At 43.9% G+C, this 26,241-nt stretch overlaps 1 pseudogene; it reads left to right on the top strand.

Annotated features, from left to right (window-relative positions):
- The first annotated feature begins 21,666 nt into the window (after positions 1–21,666).
- On the top strand, positions 21,667–23,034 carry LOC122098738 (annotated as a pseudogene).
- The last annotated feature ends 3,207 nt before the right edge of the window (positions 23,035–26,241 follow it).

Raw genomic sequence — 26,241 nt, 5'->3', positions numbered from 1 at the left:
ATCACATCAGAAGCACGTGTGTCTGTCTGTCCCATCACAGACTAGTTGGTTTCTCTATCCTGATCTGCCCTCTGGCCAGCCGGTCATTCCCCACCCAGTTTTACAGGTGGGGGATGAAGTAGTAAGTACATTTATTTTCTGAAGCTTTAGTAAATAAGATACCTCATGAGTTTACGGCGTTTGGAGGCCTTTGGCGTCAGGCTGTGGAGGTGGGGAGCTCCCAGACTCCAAGCTGGCACACCTGTGTGCCCAGGTCTCTGTGTGCAAACTCCCAAACTCACCCGCCTCTCAGTGCCTTCAAACACCATCGAAACAGGGATTTAGGGACTAGGCTCCCAACACATTTAACTATAGCAGGGAGAAATGGTGGTGTTCATTCATGGGGAGACAGGATGAGGGAAGGGAGGGAGGGAGACACACTGAAACACACGGAGTGAGTTGGGGAGATAGGGTAAGGGCTATAACAGTGCTTCTGACCTGAGCCTCTACCACATGGGGGTAAGGTGCCCTTGGGTGAGAGGGAGAGGAATGCTTGTGATGTGATACCTGTTGTTTGTTTACCCTGTGTTTCCTGTCTCTGTAGATCAGCTGTTTGCCCTATGCTATCTTCTTCCTCCTCTTGCCTTCTGTAATGAAGTAGTACTTTTGCTCATTTCAGATGAGCATGTCTGATATCAGTGATGGTGGGAAATAAACTTATGAGAAGACCAATTAAAAATTGGAACAAGAGGGGCTGGGAAGGTGGCTCAGTGGTAGAGCGCTTGCCTTGCATGCCTGAGGCCCTGGGTTCGATTCCTCACTACCACATATGCAAAAAGAAAAAAGCCGGAAGTGGCGCTGTGGCTCAGGTGTTAGAGCACTAGCTTGAGCTGAAGAGGTGAGGGACAGCGCCCAGACCCAGAGTTCAGGCCCCACAATGTGCAAAAATAAATTAAATAAATAAAGGACTTTCTTTTGTTTCAGCAGTGGAGGAACTGGAAATAAAAGGCTGTTTGTAGAAGAAACAGCCCTCTTGTTGTTTTTAACCATTTTTACTGAAAATAGGTAGTGGAGTAGGTCTTCTGAGGAGCTTAAAAGAAAACAAGAAAGCAGAGAATAAGTGTTTCAGAAGCCATGGTGGTGAAATGCAGAAAGGAAGCATGCCATACACTTAACCTAATGATTTAGTTGGCATTTTGTATTTGGGAGAAAGAAAGGCAGGAGATGGGGAGGGGGTAATGCCAGTTACAAGAAGGCAGAGGAGAGACAGAAGAAAGGGGGTGATTGGCTCAGTGTAATGGCTGGAGGCCCAGGAAGGCAGTTCATTGATAAGTCCAGAACAAAGGCTGCTGTGGTACTGGCAAAGCCTTGCCTTTTCCTTTTCCCCTCCCTCCCTCACTCCCTCCCTCCCTCCTTCCCTCCCTCCCTCTCTCCTTCCTTCCCTCCTTGCCTCCCTTCCTTCCTTCCTTCCTTTCTTGAACTCAGGGCCTGGGCACTGTCCCTGAGCTTCTTTTCCTCAAGGCTAGCACTCTACCACTTGAGCCACAGCACCACTTCCCATTTTTCCTGTGTTTGTGGTGCTAAGGAATCGAACCCAGGGCTTCCTGGATAGTAGGCAAGCACTCTACCACTGAGCCACATTCCCAGCCCTTTTTCTTTTCTTTTTTTTTCTTTCTGATTTCTATTCTAATTTCAGCACATCATGATTTTCCCCCCTGAAATTCACAGGTAAGTACTGACGCAAGTCTGTAACCGTAGGGAGATGAGGGGATCTTGCATTAAAAAGCTAGTAAGACTCCATCTCAACCATTTCTTCGGCCTGGTGACAGATGCTGGCAATATGAAGCCCAATTAAGAGGATTGTGGCTCACGCCGGTCTAAACTCTATCTTGAAAGTAAACCAAGGCAGAAAAAGGGTTTGGGGCATGACTCAAGTAGAAGGGAACTTTCCTCACTAGCACGAGTTCAACCCCCAGTACCACCAAGCGGGGAAACGTCTTGTCTGGTTAAGGCCTTTGTCCATGGGAGCACTCAGCTTTAGTCAGTAAGAATGTTTGCATCACCACTGAGTGCTCAGCAAATGTTGGCTGACTAGCACCTGCCCTTGGTTGTGTAAAACCTGTTTAATGTGGTGCTGTGGCTCAAGCAGTAGAGCGCTCACCTTGAGCTGAGGAGCTCAGGGACAGTGCCAAGGCCCATGACTGACTGAAAAACAACAGTTAACAAACCTTCTGTCTATGTCCTGTGTACTTTGCCTTCTCTAGTCTTTCTTTCCCCAGCAAAATCATCTGTTCACCAGTTGTTTTGAAAGTGGTCACTCTGATTATATAATCCACCTAGTTGAATGTCTGCTAAATGTGTCTTGCTCTATCACAATTGCCTTCAGATGACTAAATGAGTCCCTGAGCTCTATAAGTTAAAGTTCTTGTGCCAGATATGGTAGTGAGCTGCCATCACCGACATGAGCACCTGTAATCTCTGCTACAGGAAGGCAGAGGTGAGAAGATTCTACTGTGAGGATAGTCCAACCAGGCCTGAGCCTCTACCAGACCCAAAATTGACCAAAGCAAAAAGGGCTGTAGGTCAACTGGTAGAGCTCGAGTGTAATACCCTGAATTCAACACTCCAGAACCACCAACAGCACCACTCAAACAAAAATGCTACTTTTTCCTTTTTTGTGGGACAGACTATTTATTTAAAATACATAGGGTGCCTTTGGTGGCTTTCATGTTCACACCTGCCAATTCAGCACAAGCTATATTTCTAACGTAAAACCTGCTTACTAACCAGAATCAAGCATCAGAAGATACTAGTGTTTTGTTTTTAATTTTTTTGTTTGTTTTTGTTTTGTCTGTCGGTAGTGGGGCTTGAACTCTGGGCCTGGGCGTGGTCCCTCACCTCTTCAACTCAAAGCGAGCACTCTACCACTGGAGCCACAGAGCCACTTCTGGTTTTCTGATTGGTTTATTGGAGATAAGAGTCACGGATTTCCTTGACTGGGCTGGCTTTGAACTATGATCCTCAGATTTCAGCCTCCCGAGTAGCTAGGATTACAGGGGTGAGCCACCAGCACCCAGCAGGAGGCTGAGATCTTGAGGATCAAGTTCAAAGCCACCCTGGGCAGGAAAGTCTGTGGGACTCTTATCTCGAATAAACCACTCAGAAAACCTGAAGTGGTCTGTGGCTCAAGTGGTAGCGTGCTTGCCTTGAGCTGAAGATCTGAGGGACAGCTCCCAGGTCCAGAGTTCAAACCCTACAACCGATTTAAAAAAAAAGAAAAAAGAGGAGAAAAAAGAGGTAATATGCAGAGGGGTTATAGTCACGTAAGCCAGGTAAAGAGTACATTTCTTTTTGGACAGTGTCACTCCTTCCTGCACTTTCTCAGTTTTGCCTTCCCATAACTACCCACAGGTTATATAGTTCATTTTCAACAGTGTCTAGTGAATATCACTGTTGCATTTATTCACCCTCTGTCCCTCTATTTCTGTGCCTTGCTTTACTCTCCCAAAGGCAGATGAAGTAACAAGACAAAAAGAAAACAAAAACAAAACCAAATCTCTTGTTTCCATTTCCTGCAGTTCATTTTGATAAGTGTTATGTGATCAGATACATATTGATGTGCCTGTGTATTCATCTACTAGAGTCCTGTATAGTTTATCATGTCCCCGTGTATTTTAGGTCTAGCTTCCTCATGTGGTAGAAGACTTGCACTGTTTGTTTCTCTGAACTTGGCTTACTTCAGTTAACATGATTTGTTCTAGAGCCATGCGTTTCCTGCGATATTCTTATGCCTGTGTAAATTTCCATTGTGTATAGGTACCTCTTATTTTGATCCATTCAGCTATTTGTAGGACATCTGGGTGGTTTCTGTAGCTTGGATATTGTGAGTCATGCAGGAGTGAACCTGAACGTGCAGGTATCTGTATGGTATCCTGGCTGGTGAGGGTCGGGTAGGTGGCCAGTGGTTATGGCTGAGTGGTAGGGAGGGTCTGACCTCCAGACTGCAGTCCAGAATAGTTACACTACTTTCTGTTCCCACCGACAGTGCAGTAGGGTTCCCTTTTCCCCACATTCCCCCAGCATTTGTTGTTTGAAATCACAATGCTGACCAGTCCACCATGGGTGAGATGGAATCTCAGAGTTGTTTTGATTTGGGTTTCCTTTATGGCCAGGGTTGATGAGCATTTCCTCCTGTGTTTGTTTACCATTCTTACCTCTTCAGAGAAGGTCTCTCCTTAGCTTCTTAGACCATTAGTGAGTGGTTTATTAGCTTTGGAATGGGTTTATTCCTTGTATATTTTCAATATTAGGCCTTTGTCAGATATATTGTGTTAAAAAGATTTTGGTTTTGAGGGAATAATTTCTCCCAGGGCTGATGAAATAGTTCTGCCCCCCAACAAAGCATCTCTCCCCCAGGATAAGGTTGGATAAACACTGCCAAGTTGTTTTGTTTTGTTTTGTTTTTATCTCGGGATCTTTTTGGCAGTGTAGATAGCATGCATCATATCTGGATTCTAATAATTCTTTTTTTCTTTTTTGTGTGCCAGTACTGGGGCTTGAACTCAGGGCCTTGCATGCTTGCTTGCCTGCTTTTGCTCAAGAATGGCACTGTACTACTTGAGCTATTCCTCTGCCTTAGGCTTTTTGCTGGCCAATTGGAAATGAGAATCTCACAGACTTTTCTGCATAGGCTAGCTTCAAGCTGAGATCCTCAAATCTTAGCCTCCTGAGAAGCTAGGATTACAGGTGTGAGCCATCATTGCCTGGTTTCATGTTTTTTTTTTTTTTTTCCTTTGGGTCCTGGTTGTGGGGTTTGAATATACTGTCCCTAAGCTTTTTCACTTGAGGTTAGTGCTCTACCATGAAAGCCACAGCTCAAGTTTGTTTTTCTTTGAGTTTGAGATATGAGTCTCGTGGACTTTCCTGCTTGGTCTGGCTTGCTTTGAACCGCCACCCTCAGATCTCAGCGTACTGAGTAGCTAGGATTCCAAGTTTGAGCCACCAACACCTGACATTAATATTAACATTTTCAATACTATCTGTGTTATTAGTTAGCATTCTGTCCCAGACCTGAGATAAACTTAAAAAAGAGGAAAATATTTGTTTTTGCTTTTGAGTTCAGTTTATAGTCATGTGGCCTTGTTGCTTTGGGCCTGTAGTGTAACAGTCCATCATGGCAGGACTACCTACCTACCCAGCAGAGGGTGAGAGAGAGAGAAGAAAGGACTGGAGTCCTGCCCATCTACCTTCCTTCTCACTAGCCTCCCTCCTTAAAGTCTCCGCCGTCTTCCATTACTGCAGTGCGGGGGGGGGGGGGGGGGGGGGGGCGAGGGGGGGGGGGCTAGGCCTTGAACACACTGCAGATTCAAACTATAGCACCGTTTTCTTTTTTCTTTTGTCGGTTGTGGGCTTGAACTCTGGTCTTGGGTGCTGTCCCTCCGTTCTTCAGCTTAAGGAGAGCACTCTAATGCTTGAGACACAGCACCACTTCCGGTTTTCTGGAGATTAATTGGAGATAAGAGTCTCATGGGGCTGGGAAGGTGGCTCAGTGGTAGAGCCTTGCATGTCCGAGGCCCTGGGTTCCATTCCTCAGCACCACATAAGCAAAAAGCAAAAAGCCGGAAGTGGCGCTGTGGCTCAAGTGGTAGAGCGCTAGCCTTGAGCTGAAGAGCTGAGGGACAGCGCCCAGGCCCAGAGTTCAGGCCCCACGACCGGACCCCCCCCCCCCCCCAAAAAAAAAAAAGAGTCTCATGGACTTTTCTGCTTGGGCTGGCTAAGAACCGTGATCCTCAGATCTCAACCTCCTCAGAAGCTAGGATTATAGGCGTGAGCCACTGGCGTCCGGCTATAGCACCATTTTCTTGTTAGAATCATATCCTGGTGATTCCTAGTTCACATTACCGTTCCATATCTCTTCTCTTTGTTGGAGTTCAGGCATTCCTGAGAATCTCCAGTCACACACATCTTTTCAGAATGGTTACTACTAATGTCCAGTTTGTTTGCTTGGTGAACATCTGTGACCAATTGTTCTGTGAAGGGACTGGTCAGTACCAGAATTTAAGCACAGGATTAAAAAAAAAGTATTTATTTATGTATTTTTGGGCTGGTCTTGGGGCTTGAACTCAGGACCTGGGCGTGGTCCCTGAGCCTCTTTGTGCTCAAGGCTGGTGTTCTACCACTTGAGCCACAGCGATGCTTCAGGCTTTTGCTGAGTGGTTTATTGGAGACAAGAGTCTCATTGACTTTCTTGCCTCTGGCCGACTTCAGACTGAGGTCTGAGGATCTCAGCCTCCTGGATAGGTAGGATGACAGGTGTGTGAGCCAGTGGCACCTAGCTAAGCATAGGCTTTTATTAGTTTAAAACATGGTTTGTCTGGGTGCTGGTGGCTCTTGCCTATAATCCTTAGCTACTCAGGAGACTAAGATCTGAGGATCGCAGTGTGACGCCAGTTTGGAAAGAAAAGTTCATTAGATCTATTAACCATCAAAAACGACTTTAAGTGGTGCTGTGGTTCAAGTGGTAGAGTGCTAGCCTTAAGCAAAAAAGTTGGGGACAGTGCACAGACTTTTGAATTTAAGCCCCAGGACCTGCACATAACAAATGCAAACAAAAACACTTTTAATATTTCATTCTTGGAGGTGACTTGTGTGTCACTAAGTGCCTTTCTGTTGTCAGCCTGTGTCCACTGCCGGCTCCTTGTTCACCCCCACAGTGACATTATGACAGAACCAACATTGTAGTGTCCTTCCATTGAATTGCCAGCCTTACCTTGCCTTTCTTTTCTTTTCGCTCCCTCCCTCCCTCCCTCCCTCCCTCCCTCCCTTCCTTCCTTCCTTCCCTTTCTTTCTCCTTCCTTCCTTTCCTCCCTCCCTCTTTCCCTCCCTCCCTTCCTTCCTTTCCCTCCCTCCCTCCTTCCTTCTTTCTTTCTTCCTTTCTTCCCCTCCCTCCCCCCCTCCTTCCCTCCTTCCCTCCCTCCCCATTGCTGAGGACTGAACTCAGGGCCTTACATTTGCCAGGCAAGTGTTCTTCCACTGAGCCAAATCCCATCCCAACCTTTCATTCTTGATCAGCGTTGTGTGAGAATAGGTTCTCTTTTTATCCTTCACATACACACAGTGTGTGTGTGTGTGTGCATGCGTATGTGTGTGTGCACGTGCGTGCCAGGCACCGTAGGTGCCTTTCCACAGTTGAGGGAAGCACGTCTGATTGCGTATGTTTTCATTCTTACACAAGAGTCTGGGACATGAACAGCTGAGGTTCAGTTGGGTGTGAACAGCTGTCTGTACAACACTACACAATTACATCTCACTGTATACACTGAGAGGACTTTTATCTCCAGTGTAATTCTTTGTTATCACTGCCACCCCAATCTAGCCTTTTCCTTGTTTACACTTATCTAGCTCTGTTTTTAGACGGAATTAAAACTCAACGTAAATTTTCTTGTCTTTTTTTTTTCTTTACCTACAAGTAGGTGCCAAGCTATTGACTGTGCTTCTGAAATGCTTCCCTTTCATCTCTCATTGCTTGTTCCACTGTCATCCCTCCAGTAGTAACCAACCTATCACTTCTCACAACTGGACTGGGGCTCTCTCTTCACCTTCCTGCCTTCCCTCACAATATCCTGTGCATACCAAACGTAGGTGCAGATGCAGACCAAACATAGATAAACGTTTGGGGTTTGGTCAGCCTTTTTTTATTTTGCTTTGTTTGTTTGGTCATTTGTGGGGCTTGAACTCAGGGCTTGGGTGCTGTCTCTGAGGTGGTTCCCCACCCTACCCCCCCAAAGGTAGCACTCTAACGCTTTGAGCCACAGCTCCACTTCCAGTGTTTGAGTGGTTAGTGGGAGATATGTCATAGGAACTTTACTGCCCAGGCTGGCTTTGAACCACGACCCTCAGATCTCAGCCTCCTGAGTAGCTTGAGCCCCTGACACCCAGCCCCAATCTTTGTTTTAAAAGTCAAAAATTTGAGAGGATGACTCTGGGAATGTGGCTCAGTGGTAGAGAGCTTGCCTAGCATGCTTGAAGCCCTGAGTTCAACTCCTCAGTACCACATACACAGAAAAAGCCAGAAGTGGCGCTGTGGCTCAAGTGGTAGAGTGCTAGCCTTGAGCAAAAGAAGCTCAGGGACAGTGCCCAGGCCCTGAGTTCAAGCCCCAGGACTGGCTAAACAGATAAATAATCTTAGAGCATCTACCTACTATGGGTGCTGGTGCTACCTCCCAGAACTGCACGAAAAAAATGAAAATGTGTTTCTGAGCAACAAGCACCAACAATAAAACAAAAAGGCAAATGACTCCAGGAAGCTGTGCCATTTTTACCTCCTGTCTTAGATGTGGAACCCAGGAAAGTCATCAGCCCCGATGGGAGACCTTTGCCGGCTGGTGAAGGCTGGTGAAGGCAAACGTCTGACTGGACCCGCACAGAGCATGTGTGTCCTGGCTAGGATCTGCCTTTCCGTCTGTGTAGCCATGCTTGTCCAGCTTAGTGCCTCCCACCCCAGCATGGTAGACACCACACTCCCTGCTTTTTCAGTCATTGGGCATTGTTTGTGTCATGGTATTTTGTGTGTGTGTGTGTGTGTGTGTGTGTGTAAGATTAGGCAATTTTGAATACCTTTTTTAAACAGCCTTTGTAGCCACTATTCCTAATTTAAACATTTGCAGAAAAGTCATTCTAGTTTCACACATTTATTGTGTAATTAACATTTTTCCAGTTGATGATTTTGAGTCAACACTGAGGGAAGGAGCTGTTTGGTTTCCACAGCATTGTAGCCCGTGACATAGCTGAGTCTGGTCACTGCATACAAAGCAGCAGAACAGACCTGCTAGCCTTTGGGGGCTGCGCAGATAAAGGTTTGCCCATGTAGCTGCTTTCAGGCCCCTCGGCAGTGCAGTTGCTCCGGCTGACTTATACATTCCTGCTAAATTGGCATGCCACATGCCTTTGAGGTTAAATTAACGTGTACCAAGTTAGAAAGCATCAGCTGCTAGTCTGGGTGCCTTCTGGAGGCTGGTGTGCCTTTCCTCCCATGTCCTGAGCCGGCACTCCAGGCAGTCTCTGTGGCCAGCAGCTGCCAGAGTCCCTCAGGGGCCCGCTGCCCCACCTTTGTGCATGAGGGGTTCTGGTCCCACACGGGGCTTTCATTTAGATGTACATTGTACTCGGTCCTGGGCAAATCAGGAAGATTTGCAACTCCAAAAGCAAATACAACCAACATGACTTTATTCCTTAGCCACTCCTTCCCCCCTCCCCCGCTCCTCTAAATAAACTCAAAGGAATTATTGTGACTAAATGGCAGCAATATAAATCTGTATATTGATTCTTGGAAGATGAAGAAAAGAAACAAATTGGTAAAAGGTTAAAGAAAACTTACAGAGGGAATAGGTACGAGTTACAAAAGGAAAGTGTCTGGAGTGTTATTTAAGAAAAGCTATAGTCGAGTGACTGGCTATATTAAGGAAATTTCATGTTCCATATGTCATTAGACTGTCCTTGGTCTGGAATCCGGCTGTAAGGCGGGCAGGACTTTTTAAAGTGAGCAGTTGTTCATCCTTAGTGGGCATGTTTTCTAACCGCTGTCTTCTTCCCCTTCCCCCAGAGGTAGTCTGGGTGCCCCTTGCTCAGTCCGGAGAGATTTGTTTTCGTGTGTGTGTGTGTGTGTGTGTGTGTGTGTGTGTGTGTGTGTATGTGTGTACATGTGCACACGTTAAGCAGGCTTTTCCCTAATGAGCTGTGGCGCCAGCTGCAAGAGAGGCAAATCCTGTTACTCTCCGCAGCTCCTCTGAAGCCGCAGAGTGGTGGTAGGAATGGAGTCTTCTTTCACCCCTTTCTGCTGTTTTCTTTCCCTGTCCTCTGCTGTCCCTGAGCATCTTGGCAAAGTTCAGATTTCTGTGCTCACAGTTCAATGCGCACAGTGAAAGAATACAAAAGGCCCAAGGAGAGAAAGTGAGAAGAGGAAAAAAAAAAGTTTGGAGTGGATGTCTTTAGGAGGAGGGTCCCTTGTGCCTTAGTCTAAGACTTAAGCTCTGGGTTGAAACCTTAAGTAGTAAAGCTTTGAATAACCTGGATCTCTGGACTCTCTTTGGAGACAGTTTTATCCGTACTTAAAGCAGTGGGTTATGTATGAAGAGAATTCAAATTCCTTATATCAAAAAACGGGATACTGGTATCTCCTCAGTCTTTGCTCTCTTTCCATAGAGGAAGATGAGATAAATGTAATATTACTTTGTGCAGCATTTGTTTTGTGTATCACGGGTGGTATTTACCTTCCTTCTTTGTCCATACCACCCCTTGGAGACCACATACTTCGTGTGAGGAACACACAGCATCTTGCTGTGAAAAGTATTTTTTAGTTGTGGTAACAATTTTAAAACATTTATATCATTGCTACAATTAAAAGATAACCCATTAGTCTGGTGCTGGTGGCTCACACCTGTAACACTAACTACTCAGGAGGCTGAGCTTTGTGGATCACAGTTCAAAGCCAGCCCGGGCAGAAAAATCCCTATAATTTTTTTTTTTTTTTGCCAGTCCTGGAGCTTGAACTCAGGGCCTGGGTGCTGTCCCTGAGCTTCTTTTGCTCAAGACTGGTGCTATACCACTTGAGCCACACCTCTGCTGCTGGCTCTTTCTGTGTATGTGGTACTGAGGAATCAAACACAGGACTTCGTGCATGCTAGGCAAGCACTCTACCACTAAGCCACATTCACAGCCCCCTATGAGATTCTTATCACTAGTGAACCACTCAAAAACCAGAAAGTGGAGCTGTTGCTTAAAGTGGTAGAGCAAAAGCCAAAAGAAAAAAGAAAAATCATGAAAATGACTTTTTTCCTGTTAACAAGTTTTCATTGTACAGTAATTAATTACCATTAGCCACCAATGTGTTTCCGTAATATTATTTTCATTGTTATATTCAGTAGTGTATTTTTATGGTTGTGAAACAAACACATCTCCAGAGCTTTTCATCTTGCACAACTCAAACTACTCTTTAAACAGAGATGGGGAAAGTCTGGCCTGTGGCCCATTGAAGGCCTAGGAAGTCAGTTGGTAAATGAGGGGACAGAGAGACAGGAATGTATCTGCTCTGATTGTACTGATAACTTTGTATGGCCCATAATGATGTTATAAAAGGCCATATGACCTTTGGCAGGAAAATATTTCTCCACCTTTGCAAAAGTTTCTTTCTTTTTTTTGGTTGGTCATGGGACTTGAACTCTGGGCCTGGGCACTGTCCCTCAGCTCCAGGTGAGCACTCTACCACTTGAGCCACAGTGCCACTTCCTGTTTTTCTAGTGGTTAAACTGGCGATAAAAATCTCATGGGCTTTCCTGCCCAGGCGGGCTTTGAACCCTGATCCTCAGATCTCAACCTCCTGAATAGCTAGGATTACAGGTGTGAGCCACCTAGGCCCGGTTTGGTTCTAATTTTTAATGATAACTTAAAAAAATTGTTGTTACAAGGGTGACTGGTCACATTTACGTAAGTCAGGTAATGAGTACAGTACATCTCTTTTTGGACAATGTCACTCCTAATGATTTAACCATCTTCTTAACTCAGGTCTGCATTTGTGCATCCATGCCTGCATGCCTCTCCCCCATCCTAGTATATTTCCAGGTGGCATTCTGTTATATTAAACATAGTATTGTAGAATTACGTTTTAAAAGGCAGTCTTGTATTTGAACCTGTTTGTCTACAGACTGTACTGAGTTATTTACCATATTCTAGGACCTATGGTGTGGGGGGGGAAATGGGAAGCAAGGAAAGGGGCTGGAATATTGTTTGAAAGACAGCATGGGCCTGTTCTTTTCTCCTAATCCAACAGTCCGGACTCTGTATCCTTCTATTGTACTTATCCTATAAGAAAGTAAACTTTTCTCCCAGAAAGAAGCCTGAGAAGCCTCTTGTCTCACTTAATAGTTGACTGAAAATCATTTATGATTTTCTTCCCCCTTCATATTGATTTAGGGAACTGGGGGCGAGCTCAGTGGTTGAAGCCTTCTCTACAGGTGCCAGGCCCAGGAGCTGTCCTCAGCCAAAAAAGTTAATGCACATCTTACATTCTACTCCAAATCATGATTATTTTTTAAAAATAAAATCACCATTAAATGTTTTCCAAGTCTGGTCTCTAAGAGATCACGCATATCCTATGTTAGACTTCTGGCAGTCCTCTCTTGAGCAATACCCTCCTGGTTCTTGCCTTATGTTCTCAAGTGTGGCTGTTAAAACAACTTAATTTGGTATGTCCTCTGTGTGTGTGTATGTAGACGCACATGCATGAGTGCACGTTTGCCTAGGATTTGAACTCAGAGTCTGGGCATTGTCATTGAGATTTTTTTGCTCAAGGCTAGTGTAGTGCTCTGCCACTTGAGCCATAGCTCCAGTCCTGGCTTTTTGGTGGTTAATTAGAGTCTCATGGACTCCTGTCTGGGGCTGGCTTTGAAGTTCAGTCCTCAGATCTCAGCCTCCTAGGTAGTTAGAATTACTTGGCAGAGCCAGTAATATATTTAGTAATAATATAAACTCTAGGAGACATTACGTATTTCAGTCTAAGCACCTCTAATGAAAAATGAGCATTTTTGGGCTGGGACTTTACATCAGTGGAATAGTACTAGGCGTGTGCAAAGGCCTGGGTCCCATCTCTACTATTCTTCAGAGTTGGAAGCCACACTTAAGAGCAAGCAAGTTGCGCTTTTGATGTACTCTGGGAGAGGAGGGACTCATAGGCAGATGTGTTGCAGAGTACATAGCTACTGTAGTTCAGGCATCGAAATTGAAGGATTGGCAAAGTGAAATTCACCTGGGAAGGCCGTAGAGAAAAGTCTTTGTGCCTGGTGCTGGTGGCTCACGCCTTTACTCCTAATTACTCAGCAGGCTGAGATCTGAGGATTGCGGTTCAAAGCCAGCCCAGGCAGGAGAGTAGTCCATGACACTCTTAGCTCCAGTAAACCACTCAGAAAACTGGAAGTGGCACTGTGGCTTAAGTGGTAGAATGTTCACCTTGAGCTGAAGAGCTGAGGGACAGCACCCAGGCCCAGAGTTTAAGCCCCATGACCGACCAAAAAAAAAAAAAGTCTGTGTGATATACAGTTGGCCCAGAAAAGGGATTTCCAGGCCCTAGACTGTACACATGAGTGCTTGCAAACGTAAGCAAAACAAATGCATCTCACCAAGGCATTACTCTCCAGATGATGTAAGAGCCGTCCTATAACAGCAATCTCCTCTAGACATGTAGGAGTAGCATCATTAAAGTAAAAGTTGCCAAATTTCTTCCTCCCAGTTCTGTTAAGTTCAAAATACAGTGTTGCAGTTGGTTTATTTTTGAAACCGTTATATAACAAAGAGTACTTGTAATTGATTATAAAGCTTTAATGCTCCTGTACTTTGTTTTGCCACTAAATTAGAAAACTATACAATATGCAATCTAGTTGATTATACAGCTAGCATGGCTTTGCAAAAAAGAAATACGCACCTGTATCACAGCCATGGGGCTGGGATGAGATCTGGAGGATTGCCGTTAGTAAGTAGTCAGCCGGGAACCGTTTCCAAGCTCCATCTCCAAAATAGCCAACAAAAAAGCAGGCTGAGCCGGGCGCCCGTGGCTCACACTTGTAACCCTAGCTGCAAAAGGGGCTGAGAGCTGAGGATTGTGCTGCCAAGCCAGCCTGGGCGGGGGAGTCCCTAATACTCAACTCCAGTAAATTACTCATAAAAAGCTGGAGGTGGTGCTGAGTTCAAGTGACAGAACGCTAGCTTTGAGCAGATTAAGCTCAGGACAGCTCTCAGTCCCTGAGTTCAAGCCCTAGGATCGACACACACACACACACACACACACACACACACACACACACACACACACACACACACACACACACAGGGCCTCAAGTGTTAGAATACAGGTCTAGCAGGTGCAAGACCCTGAGTTCAGTCCCTGCCCCCCATTACTGTCTTCCCCAACCTCCTCCCTCCCCCCCACACACACTGGGGCTCAAGTGTTAGAATACAGGTCTAGCAGGTGCAATACCCTGAGTTCAGTCCCTGCCCCCCATTACTGTCTTCCCCAACCCTCCCCAAGAACTGTGGGTATGTCTTCCAGAGTGTAGACAAAAGGAATGGGGGGGATGGTAGGGGCAATAAGAGAAACCCTAGGAAAAACCTGAAAGCTCTCATTGCTCCTCTTGCAGCAGTAACTGGGGGAAGATGGAAAATGGCAGCAAGCCCTTTGCTTCATTGACCAGCCATTTTCTGTTGCTTGGGCTCTGTGCTTTTGGTGGTAGTGTAGATTTTAAGAAGTCTCAGTATTTAATCTCTCTCTTTCCTCTTCTCTCTCAGGAGTTAGAGGCAGCTCTTCACAGAGATGATGTGGAGTTTATTAGCGATCTGATTGCCTGCTTGCTTCAGGGCTGCCATCAGCGAAGGGATATCAAGTGAGTAACTACTAACTGTGCTCTTAGCACATATTTATCGCACAGGGATAGCTAGCCAATCATAGCATCTACCCCTAGTCCATATAAGACAGTATACCCTAATGCATAATATGCAAATGAGCTCCCAGGCTCTGTGTCTGCACTTTCTTTTTTTTTGGGGGGGGGGGGAGGTCCGGTCGTGGGGCCTGAACTCCAGGCCTGGGCGCTATCTCTCAGCTCTTCAGCTCAAGGCTAGCGCTCTACCACTTGAGCTACAGCGCCACTTCCGGCTTTTTTCTTTTTGCTTATGTGGTGCATGCAAAGCAAGCGCTCTACCACTGAGCCACCTTCCCAGCCCCTGCTCATTCTTTACTGTGATGGTTGAGTTTGCTTTTCACAAATCTGTTATCATTTACTCATAGCTACACCAGCTGCCACTCAAGTGTAGAATTTTTGTCTCTTGTTTGTGCCTTTTTTTGATTTTTGTTTGAAATATTGGTGAAATACCGTCTAACAAAACGATAGTTTTCTATATTTCTTGCACTTGTGTCTTCTGTTGTCCACATAACCTGGTAGCAGTAGCATAATTTACTTGGTGCCTCTGGGCTCTCTGATGCCGTTATAACTGCCAAATAAATAGCTCTCTAGTGTCTGTGAAGGCACTAGCAAGTAAATTTGATCAATGTTGACAAAACTGTTTTGTGCTGAGATCTGTTTTCTTGGTGGTGGTTGTCTTTGGAGCCTGGGATGGGCTGTGTTGTACAGGCTAGTCTAGAACTCCTGGGTTCAAGGGGTTCTCCTTGAAGTTCTCACCCTTCTGGATAGTTGGACTACAAGTATGTGCCACTGCACCTCACCTTTCCCTTATTTTTGGAAAAGAGCCCTGACATTTGTTAGCCTTCCCTTTTGTAGAGCCCCTGCCTAGCATGCATGAGGCCCTGGGTCTGTTTATTTCCTCTTGATGCACAAATAAACACTCCCCAAAGTAGAGACGCTGGATTCTGAGGAGGGTCTCATGGTTCTCTGGGCCCTTGTGGACTCTCCGAAGCTCCTTGGCTTTGCCCATGTCCTGAGGCCTGTGGCCCTGAGAACCGGGAGCCGATCCGCCCCGCCGTTACACACGACAGGTGAAAAGGTCGAGCAATCAGCACAAGTTGCAAAAGCATTATCAGAGATGTATTTTTATAAGTACAAAAGAAGGAAAACTGAGGATACATGTAAATGGACAAAATGTAAAAGCAGTTGACAGGCTGCCTCACACAATTCACGAGCGCTGTTCTGTCTCTTGGGCAAGGAGAGTGTCAGTGTTCACATTGATGGGTGATTGGGGTTATCTGCACTGTGTGGGTCCAAGCACTTGCACATGTAGAGCAGGAGTCTGAGGTTACATGCTTTCAGAGTCGTAGGAGCCAATGGCTCTGGAGCACGCCCAAGTTCTGCTCGTAGTAGAATATTGCCTATCTTCTGTTCCCCAAGGTTGATGATAAGCACCTGGGTTCTTCTGTTCACTCTTGCTGGGGTTTCTTTTTCCATTTTCTTCTCTAGTATACACAGGGATGTTTTTGTTGTTTTTGTTTTGCCAGTCCTGGGGCTTGAACTCAGGGCCTGGGCACTGTCCCTGAGCTTCTTTTGCTCAAGGCTAGCACTCTATCACTGAGCCATGATGCCACTTCTAGCTTTTACTGTGTGTGTGGTACTGAGGAATTGAACCCAGGGCTTTATTCATGCTAGGCAAGCACTGTACCACTGAACCACATTCCCAACCACACTTTCTTTGTTTTGTTTTGCTTTGCTTTCAAAAACAAAATCTAGTACTGAAAGTTTGTCTTTTAAACATTATCTCTTTGGAAATTACAGTGCTCCTGCTAAATGTGTTTATTTGAACTTGTGACATCATGCAGTAAAATCACATATCTTCAGCATACAGGCCACTTCTGTGTGTGCGCATGACTGGGTCTGTGTACTGGTTTGGGGGCTTGAACTAATGCCTGGGTACTGTCCTTTGGCTTTTTTTGCTCAAAGCTGCCTATCATTTGAACCACAGCTCCACATCTGGCTTTCTGGTGGTTAATTGGAGATAGGAGTCTCATAGACTTTTTCTGCCAGGGCTGGCTTTGAACTAGGAGCCTCATATCTCAGCCTCCTGAGTAGCTAGGATTACAGATGTGAGCCACTGGCACCTGGCAGGCCAATGGATTTGAGCAAATGAATGTGCCATGTAGTCATCATTCTGCTCAGAAACATAGAACATTTCCATCTTCCCAGAAAGTTGTCTTTGTAGTTGCTCTCCCATGTAAACTGGTCTGGCTGTCAGCGGCCTCAGTTTTACTAAGATACCTTGTGGTAGTGTTGTAGAATTTGTGCTAATGGGACAACACACTGTCAAGTCCAGCTTCTTTCATTCAGTGCAATGTCTGCAGAATTCTTTGGGATTGCTGTTTGTATCAATTTGTTCATTTTGGCCAAGTGAAGGATTAAATTGTATCTAGTGAAAAATAAATTGCAAGCTGTTTATCCTTTCCATGTGTTGATAGGGATGTGTGTTGCTTTTGAGGTTGTTATGATAAAGCTACTGTGAGTATTTGCATGCAAATGTTGCTGTAAATGTGTTTTCATTTATTTTGAGAATTTCTGAATCTTATGGTAATGGTATATTTAAAGGCAAGAAACTGCCAAACTCTTTTTCCAAAGTGGTTGTGACATTTTATATTTCTACTAGTGAAATAGGAGAAGTCTAGTTGCTTGCTCTATATCTTTACCAACATTTGCTCTTTTAATTTCACCGATTCTCTTGTCTTTAAGGTAGTAACTCACTGTCATTTTAATTTGTATTTTCCCGATGACCAGGAATGTTGGACATCGTTCTTGTTCATTTGTACATCTGTTCTTGGTGAAACGTTTACTCACATCTTTTCATTACTTATGTTCAGTTAGGGGTATTTACTAGTTTGTAGATGGAACTGTTTAGATTTTTTATGCAGTCTGGATGTAAGTCCCTTGTTAGACATACAAAGTCAAAGTGTAAATATTTGCTCCTAGTGTGTATTTTCCATTTATGTTTTTAAAGAACAAGAGTTTTTATTTAGCTGGGCACTGATGGCTCACACCTGTAATCCAAGCTACTCAGGAGGCTGAGATCTGAGGGTTGTGGTTCAAAGCCAGCTCTGGCAGGAAAGTCCTAAGACTCATCTCTCCAGTTAACTACCAGAAAACCAAAAGAGGCTTTGTGGCTCCAAGTGATAGAGAGCTAGCTTAGAGTGCTAGCCTTGAGTGAAAGACCCCAGGGACAGTGCCCAGTCTCTTGAGTTAAAGCCCCATGACCTCCCTCCCTCCAAAAAAAGTTTCATTTAGTTCAGGTCAATGTAATATATTTTTTCCTATATATTTCTAATTTTTTTTTCTGTGTGCAAAATCAGTGATACTACAAAAGGATCATTTTCACATGCTTTCTTTTAGCGATTTTTCCAGATTTAGCTTCTTATAAGTTGTCTTCTCACTGCATTTAGGGCTAGCATTTTCTGCCGAGATAAGAAGTCCCAGGATTTTTTTCCTTTGGCTGTCTTGATTTGGAGCCCTACTGTTCCAGATCTTAGCCTTCCTCAGAATTGGGATGACAGGCGTGGAATGCCCAATTCTGTGTTTGTTGCTTGGCTGGCCTCAAACCATGGTCTTCCCAGGTCATCTCAGCCGTGTGATGTAGCTCGGGGCAGCACCTGTGTGATGTCTTGTTGTTAGTTGTTTATAGAACTTCTCTAGGTTTTTTTGTCAAATCACCCCATTTATTATTGCAAAATTCCAATTTCAGTATTTTTTGAGTTGGTCCTAAGATTAGCTCACAGCTGGTGCTGTATGCCTTGAGCCATACCTCCCTTTAGGATTTTTTTGCTGTTTTTGTTTTGTTAGGTTGTCTGTTGGGCTGGCTTTGAACCATGATCCTCAGATTTCATCCACAGGCTTAGCTACATTGTAAAGTCCTGTCCAAAACAAAAGATCTGTTAGCTATTTTGGCCTAGGTTCTGTGATCTTAAAGAAGAAACACTTTCAAGCTGGGTACCTGTAACTCAGGAGTCTGAGATCTACAGATCAAGCTAGCCTAGGTAGGAACCTATGAAACTCTATATCTCCAATTAACAAGTAAAAGTCCCAGAAGTGGAATTGTGGATCAAGTGGTAGAGCCCTAGCTTTGAGCAAAAAAGCTCAAGGACAGCACCCCCAGGTCCTGAGTTCAAGTCTCAGGATTCACATCTACCCACACAAATAAAGGATAGACACTGTCAGTCAGTGACTGTGGCTCCAGTACTGGGGATGGTGCACTGCTGCGCTCTACCTCAGATTATCTTATACAACCTCTTCACTTGCTGATTTACAAGAACTCCTGCTAAATATGGCCTCATCAATCATGTGCATGCATTAGTTAAGCCTCACAAATTCTTGAAGCGTGTGGAAGGAGGCGATTCTACTTTTCACTTAGTCTGCACTGTGTATGGTTCTTTGCCTTAATTACTACCTAGTAAGGAGACTTGATACCTTTTCATGTCCCTGACATGTGCTTCTAAGAGGTCAGTAGCTGCCTTTTTTCTATGATATCCCAAACACATTGCAGCTGTTAAATCAGTTGATTTGCCTAGTCATGAATTCTGCCAGTTCCAGCCAGATGACCCTTAAAAGCGGCCAGTACCCCAGCCCTCTGCCTCTGTCTGTGGGCTGGCCAATAGAAGGGAAGTGTCTTCTGTCTGAAGCTGGCTGAAGAGCTCTTTGCTGACTAATATCAAGTGGCTAACCTTGGGTGTTAGAAAGCAGTTGACTCATCCTTGTTTTCATTCTATTTCTACTCCTCTGTCTTGGTTTCTTTGCTATAAGAAACAGGTAACTTCAAGTAGGTCTTCATCTCTTTACTCACACAATACGATCTTACAGCCAGTGGTCTTTCCTAATATTTTGAATAGGAAAGTAAGGAGAAAATGGATCTTTAAGAGTATTTGGAGGCTGGGAATGTGGCTCATTTGTAGAGTGCTTGCCTAGCATGCATTTCGATTCCTGAGTACCACATACACAGAAAAGGCCAGAAATGGCACTGTGGCTCAAGTGGTAGATCACTAGCCTTGAGCAGAAGAAGTTCAGGGACCATGCCCAGGCCCTGAGTTCAATCCCCAGGCCTGGCATGTACGCATGTATGCATGCACACATGCATGCATGCATAAATAAATAGGATGAGCAAAAGATTAGACAGTTTTCTCCACTTTGTAGTTTGCTGTTGACTTGCATGTGCTGCTACCTGTGTTTTAAAAGAGTTCTCCATGGGGAGCTCTTAGGACACGTTTATCTTCTTTGGAACGTCATGTAGTTGGTCTAATACATAAAGCAGCCAAGACCATCAGATCCTCCTTGTTGCCGTTGATAAGTTTGTCAGCTCTCAAGCCACAGCTTTGTGTACATTCATGTATTTTTGTCTGGGCCTTATGGGTAGGCCTCAGACATTCCACAGCTACCTGGAAGACATTATCAACTACCACTGGGAGCTTGAGGAGGGGAAATCCAACCCCCTGAGAGAAGCCAGTTTCCAAGACCTGCCTCTTCGTACCCGTGTGGAGATTCTGCCCCGCCTATGTGATTACTGGCTAGATGCAGATGATGTCTTCGATCTACTCAAGGTGCTTCCCTGAAAGCCCTTTCTCTAGTGCAGTAAAAACGCAGTAGTTGAGAATGGAGCTTTGAAATCAGAGCCTAGACACTGTCCCTAAGCTTTTTTGCTCAAGGCTAGTGCTCAACCACTTGAGCCACAGTGCTGCTTCTATCTCTTAGTGGTTAGTTAGACGTAAGAGCTCTTGAATCTTTTTTGGGGGGGTGTGGTAGGAATTTGAACTAGGGCCTGGACATTGTCCCTGATCCCTTTTTGTTTTGTTTTTGTTTTGCTCAAGGTTAATGCTTTACTACTTGAGCCACAGTTCCACTTCTGGCTTTTTGATGGTTAATTGGCGATAAAGAGGCTCATGGCCTTTCCTGCCTGGGCAGGCTTTGAGTCGTGATCCTCAGACCTCAGCCTCCTGAGTAGCTGGGATGACAGACATGAGCCACGGATGCCCGGCTAGCAGGTGTCGGGATCATACAGGATTAGACCTGGTGATGACTTCTAGTCCTTTCTTGGTCGTGTCATTTAGAAGTAGTCTTCATTCAGGACTCCAGCCTAGGTCAGGCCCTGGGGTAAATTGGGAGTCTCAGCTGGAGCAGAATGTTGCTGTGGGTTCTGACTGAGATGCCACAGTGGATTACACGGGACAAAGCCTTAGAACATCTTATCCTACCCACTACCTTTTGTGTACATATAAAGTAAATCTAAGCCAGGTAGTCAAACCATTCATTGGAATTCTCTGTTTTTGGAGGGGTGGGAGCCGTGGTTGGGGTAGGGAACATTTCAAGCATTTCTATATCTTGTTCTTCGAAGAAGGTAGCCCCATCCCATTCTGTATTTTATCTGCCCAGATGGAAAAATAATATCCTGTACTTGGCATTTTGAAACAGGTGATAGGTTCGTGTATTGAAGTTTTCTTCCATTTATTTAGTTCATTGTTTTCCCCAACCCTCCTTCCTTTTCTGCCAAGGGTCTGGATGCAGACAGTCTCCGTGTAGAACCTCTAGGGGAAGACAATTCAGGGGCACTCTACTGGTATTTCTACAGAACACGAATGTATAAAGTGGATCCGGTACAAGGGGGGTCTAATGGAGAACTCTCCTTGAGCAGGTAAAGTCTTCAGTGTCAAGGCTGTAATAGCTACATGTAAAAATGTCTTTAAAGTTAAATGCATCAGTGCTGGGTTGTGGCTTAAGCCATAGAGCACCACTTTGCAAACCTTACGCCCTAGGCTCAAACCCTGGTACCACACATACAATAAATGAAGAAAGCTCATACAAACAAAGAAAGCTAGAACTTTATTTTCTAATGAGGGGAATTAACTGTATCAGCATTCTTGAAGGGAGAGTAATTTCATATACAAATAAAAAGGAGTAGGGCACCAGTAGCTCACACCTGCTATATTTCCAGACATGTTTAAAATATGTCCCAATCAATCTCACCCCGTCTATCAATTTCCTTTCCCCCTTCTCCCTTTCCTACCTTCCCAAAACAATTTCAACATGCTTCCTTGTTCAATTTTCATAGCTGCAAACCATCTCTTTCAATCAAATTTATACCCTTTCAATATATATTTCAAAATTATGCACCCTCGGCCTCTTCCTGTCGGTCCCATATTGAACTCTAGTTGGAAGAGGCGAGTCTGGTCTCAAAATGGAGGTAAAACTGCCGCCCGGTGGCCCCCAGCCTGACTCTGGCCATCGCCGCCGTCACCGGGGGGGGGGGGGGGGGGGGGGGGGGGGGGGAGGAAGGCCATGATCCAAAGGAACCAGAGCAGCTGCGGAAGCTGTTTATTGGTGGTCTGAGCTTCAAAATTACAGGTGATAGTTTAAGAGAACATTTTGAGAAATGGGGCACACTCACAGATTGTGTGGTAATGAGAGATCCTCAGACAAAATGTTCCAGGGGCTTCGGTTTTGTGACTTATTCTTGTGTTGAAGAGGTGGATGCAGCCATGTGTACTAGACCCCACAAGGTTGATGGACGTGTTGTGGAACCAAAGAAAGAGCTTTCTAGAGAGGATTCTGTGAAGCCAGGAGCCCATCTAACAGTGAAGAAAATTTTTGTTGGTGGTATTAACGAAGATACAGAAGAATATAATTTGAGAGACTATTTTGAAAAATATGGCAAGATTGAAACCATAGAAGTTATGGAAGACCGGCAGAGTGGGAAAAAGAGAGGATTTGCTTTTGTAACTTTTGATGATCATGATACAGTTGATAAAATTGTTGTTCAGAAATACCACACTATTAATGGGCATAATTGTGAAGTGAAAAAGGCCCTTTCTAAACAAGAGATGCAGTCTGCTGGATCACAGAGAGGTCGTGGAGGTGGATCTGGCAACATTATGGGTCGTGCAGGAAACTTTGGAGGTGGTGGAGGTAATTTTGGACGTGGTGGAAACTTTGGTGGAAGAGGAGGCTATGGTGGTGGAGGTGGTGGCAGCAGAAGTAGCTATGGAGGAGGTGATGGTGGATAGAATGGATTTGGAGGTGATGGTGGCAACTATGGTGGCCGCCCTGGTTATAGTAGTAGAGGAGGCTGTGGTGGTGGTTGAATAGGTTATGGAAACCAAGGTGGAGGATAGGGGGGTGGTGGAGGAGGATATGATGGTTACAATGAAGGAGGAAATTTTGGTGGCAGTAACTATAATGATTTTGGAAATTACAGTGGACAACAGCAATCAAATTATGGACCCATGAAAGGGGGCAGTTTTGGTGGAAGAAGCTCTGGCAGTCCATATGGTGGTGGTTATGGATCTGGTGGTGGAAGTGGTGGATATGGTAGTAGAAGGTTTTAAAAACAACAGAAAAAGGGCTACAGTTCTTAGCAGGAGAGAGAGCGAGGAGTTGTCAGGAAAGCTGCAGTTTACTTTGAGACAGTCGTCCCAAATGCCTTAGAGGAACTGTAAAAATCTGCCACAGAAGGAACGATGATCCATAGTCAGAAAAGTTACTGCAGCTTAAACAGGAAACCCTTCTTGTTCAGGACTGTCACAGCCACAGTTTGCAAAAAGTGCAGCTATTGATTAATGCAACGTAGTGTCAATTAGATGTACATTGCTGAGGTCTTTTATCTGTTGCAGCTTTGTCTTTTTCTTTTTCTTTTCATTACATCAGCTATATTGCCCTGTGAATTGTGGTAGTGGTACCAGGAATAAAAAATTTAGGAATTTTTAACTTTTCAATATTTGTGTAGTTCAGTTTTTCTACATTTTAGTACAGAAACTTTAACAAAATGCAGTTTTGAAGGTGTTTCCTTGTGAGTTAACAAGTAAAGATCATTGTTAATTACTATTTTGTATGAATTTTGCTAAAGTTAACTGTAAAGAAACACCTATTGACTTGCAGTTTAAGGGGAATCTATTCTCCTCATTTCTAAACCATGATATGAATGGGTGCTAACATGTGGAGAGAATAGATACTTGTATGTATGCATTGTGTGTTTTAGATACATAGGATTGGGTATTTAAATTAGTATATTTGTGAATTTAATAGCATTAAGATTACTTTCAAATGAAAAAAAAAACCCTCAAAATCCCTATTTGTGCATTTTCCTTCAATGTAATCATGGTTTTAGTGTGTTTTAAGATTTGCTGAATCGTAGCTGTGTTTAGAACATGTCCATTCTACATTTACCTTGATCACATTTAGAATGACTGCTACCATAGTTTTGGAGTGTAAAGCATGTCTGCTGCCCTCTATTTAAATTTGTAAAGGGTACTGGATGTTTTCCCCATCCCTTTAGAGACCATTCTTAATTTTTGATTCAGGACCACTAAGTGTGCAATATCTGAGCATATTAGTGGATACCTGATTTTATTCTGTTTTTCCTTTGAGACCCCTGAGGCCTATAAGTTTTATTACTTTTCCTTGGTTTAATTTCTCCATGCAAGTTTTCAGAGGAAGAGAATAAAAAGACACTTCATTGTCAAATCCTTAAAAAAAAAAAATTATGCACCCTCTACTATATCTTTGTCTCTGAGTCTCTTTTGTAATTTGGTTCAGCAGTATATTAATGTTCATGCTATTTATTTATGAAAAGCAGTTTGTGATTTATTTATTTATTTATTTATTTATGAAAAGCAGTTTGAGATCTCTGATCAGAATTAAAAAGAAAAGAGGGCTTGTATTGTATTTAGTGCTATAAATAGTGCTTGCCTAGCCAGGCGCTGGTAGCTACTCAGCTACTCAGGAGGCTGAGATCCAAGGATCACCAATCAAAGCAAGCCCAGACAAGAAAGGCCATGAAACTCTTATCTCCAATAAAACCACGAGAAAACCAGAAGTGGTACAATGGCTCAAATGATACAGTGCTAGCCTTGAGCTGAAGAGTTCAGGGACAGCACCCAGACCCAGAGTTCAAGCCCCACAACAGACAGACAGCTAGACAGACAGGCAGATAGATAGATAGGTAAATAGATAGATAGATAGATAGATAGATAGATAGATAGATAGATAGTGCTTGCCAAGCATGCTCAACTGAGTTTTATTCCCAGCACAACAAAAAAACAAAGCAAACAAAAAGCAAAGCACTTATGGGTGCATATTTTTAAAAGATAAGAACCTGTAGCCTTTTTGGTCTAACAGTATGAAAATATAGAATTTTAGAAATTTAGGATATTTTGTTCTTGCCAATATATATAGTTTTCATATAACTAAAAATGTGACATTTTGTTTTCTGAACAAATGTCCTCCAATTGCATTCACTTTCCTGTAAATGACATGATTTCCTGTAAAGTATACATACATACAGTTCCAATACCATGTTTTTGTTACCATGGTTCTTTTTTTTTTTTTTTTTTTTTTGGTCAGTCATGGGAGGCCTTGGAGCTGTCCCTTCGCTCTTCAGCTCAAGACAAGCACTCTATGGCTTGAGCCACAGCACCACTTCCAGTTTTCAAGTGGTTTTATTGGCGATAAGAGTCTCACGGACTTTCCTGCCCAGGCTGGCTTTGAACCGTGATCCTCAGATCTCAGCCTTCTGAGTAGCTAGGATTACAGGTGTGAGCCACCAGCGCCCGGCTTACCCTGTTTCTTCAAGATAATTTGAGGTTTGGTATTATGTTTGGTGTCTATGTTTGAATACTGTCTATAGTATCTTTTTTCTGTTGAGATATTGTTTAATTCCATTTTGGTCTGATAGAATATTTCAATTTTCTTATATTTTCTCAGACTTGCTATATATTCTAGAAAGTCTTATGAGCTGCCAAGAAGAATGTGTATTGTGTTGTAACATCTGTAGATGTCTGATCATTTCATTTGGTCTACACTGCCATTTAATCCTGCCATTCTAGGATTTCTTTACTGATGTTTTTATGTGGATAACCTATGTGAAATACTGAAGTCGCTCATTATTATTGTTATTATCTATAAAAGTTTGTAAGTTCAGAAGTATTTAATAAATCTGAGTGTGAGCTATTTGGTGCATATATATTAACAATCATAATTTTTTTTCATGGATGATTACCTTCATTAATATTGTCCGACCCGCAGGACTTCAAGGAGGGCAGTGAACCTAAGCTAGAAGGAATGAAGGGACAAGAGACACGAAGAATGACAGCAAGACAAGGATTCTGATCAAGCTGCCAATTTTTATTTTTCACACAGGGGTATTTATATGCTTAGAATAAGGAAGCCTTTTCTTTGGCCGTAGCAGCTGTAGGATGTTTGCTTAGGGCAGTGTGAAAAGGTGGTCCTTAGCAGCTACCTGGTGTTTGTTTAGGGCAGGATGAAAGGACTGGATTCTGTAAACAGCCTGGAGATGTTCCAGCGAGATAGTCAAGCTTAACATGCAGAGAGACTCCCTTTAGGGCTCCTGACAAATATGAAGCGACTTTGTTTCTTCAGACTAATTTTTAGCTTGCAATCTAGAGTATCAGATATAAATATGGCTAATGCTAAACACTTTTGAAGTCCATTTGCTTGGAAGGTATTTTTTCCCATTCTTTTACCCCAAGCCATGTGTTTCTTATAAGCAACAAAGAGTTAGATCTTGTTTTAGATATTGTTTTTTGATCTAAGTATCCATTATGTTTTTTGAGGGTTTTGTTTGTTCGATTTTTCAGTCATGGGGGTTGAACTCGCATCCTGGGCATTTTCTCTGAGCTCTTTTTGCTCAAGGCTAGTGCTCTACTACTTTGAGCTACCACTCCACTTCCAGGTTTCTAGTGGTTAATTGGTGGTAAGAGTCTCACAGACTTTCTTGCCCAGGCTTGCTTTGAACCAC

Source organism: Dipodomys spectabilis, unplaced genomic scaffold, assembly GCF_019054845.1.
Source record: "Dipodomys spectabilis isolate Male_0828 unplaced genomic scaffold, ASM1905484v1 ptg000489l, whole genome shotgun sequence".
In the NCBI taxonomy this organism is placed as follows: Eukaryota; Metazoa; Chordata; class Mammalia; order Rodentia; family Heteromyidae; genus Dipodomys; species Dipodomys spectabilis.
The sequence above is the reverse complement of the archived record's forward strand: the minus strand, read 5'-3'. Positions and strand labels throughout refer to the sequence as shown.